Here is a 1,371-nt window from a genome sequence, read left to right as displayed (position 1 = left end):
ATCAACAACCTCCCCGGCGACACACCCTCTTGGCGACTAGGATTTAAATCGCTTGTCTCAATCCTCAATCACGAAGCGTTAAACATACAGGATAACCTACTAATATGCTTTATTCTGACAAGAGCGTAGATAGTACCCATAGGATTTTAGTTCATTAAAATTGATTTCACTCTACTTTTATAATTAGTATTTAGTACAAAAAATTGCTCACTAGGCTTCGAGACGATGAACAAATAAACTCACAACTACTTGAATTAGAGCACTCAAATTGATCGAACGGGTCCTGGATAATCAGACAAGGCTGAAATCCATCCAAAATTTAAACTTATAGTATACCACTCTTCGACCATCAAAGGTCACCACGGCATACAACAAAGTTGCCAAAAACAAAACAAGAAGTAATTAAGGAAGAAAGCTACAAGGTGAAATCAAAGGTCTTGCCCGTCTCGACATTGTCTCTTCACCATCGTTGACATTTGATCGCTAAATGAGACAAAACGTGGCAACTCAGATGGGTGCCGGGTGGAAGGGCATGGCGGGTGACAACAAACCCAAAACGTTAACCTAGCGGCTGCATGTTTGAGCATGTTGCCGCGAGGGCGAATGGCGATGGCAACCCGTGGTAAGAATGTAATAGGGCAGTCGATCCCCCGTGGTTTATATAAGCAGTTGAAAACTAGAAATGCCTAGAGGCATAGGAAACGTTTGTGACCAGACGGCGTGGCCGTAGCTAAGCTAAAACCCAGGAAAGGCTCGTTGGATAGGATTTGGTGGTGACACAAACCCGCAAGAAAGCGCTTGGTGGGGCCCAGCTGACATGAACCGCAGCTTCAAAAGCTGGCTGTAACAGAAAAGGCGTTGCGTAGTATTTCGGCCGCGTCTATAGTTCGCGTGCACCGAGCGCAAGCGTCCTCCCCGCTTCTTTTTTTTCTTTTCTTTTTTTTTCAGGTAAAATCTTTGTATTACTCAAATCTCAATGTACTTACAATCAGCCTTGGCTAGCTTTAAACAAACTGATGAGCCTGACCCAACCCAGGTCATAGTTTTGCCCTCTAGTATAGCAAACTTTGTTAAGCTATATGTTAAAAGAAAAACTTTGTTAAACTATCGCTAACTATATTTTTTTACGATTTACATGAGTAATACAAGAATCACGTAGAGACCTCAGATGTCGAATTTCTTTTACTAAAGAGAGTAGATCGATCTATCAATATCCTTCACTTGAATCAGCTTAACTGCAACAATGGAGTCATCTCAATAATGATTGGCAAGTCGCTTCTTTAAATTGCAAAAGATAGGCCTTCCATGTAAGCACACAACTCAACCTCAAGAATTTCTCCGCATGAAAAAAGCTCCCTGCAAGCCGAGTAA

The sequence above is a fragment of the Triticum dicoccoides genome, chromosome 7A (genome assembly GCF_002162155.2).
Source record: "Triticum dicoccoides isolate Atlit2015 ecotype Zavitan chromosome 7A, WEW_v2.0, whole genome shotgun sequence".
Classification (NCBI taxonomy): Eukaryota; Viridiplantae; Streptophyta; class Magnoliopsida; order Poales; family Poaceae; genus Triticum; species Triticum dicoccoides.
Note: the sequence above shows the minus strand (reverse complement) of the source record.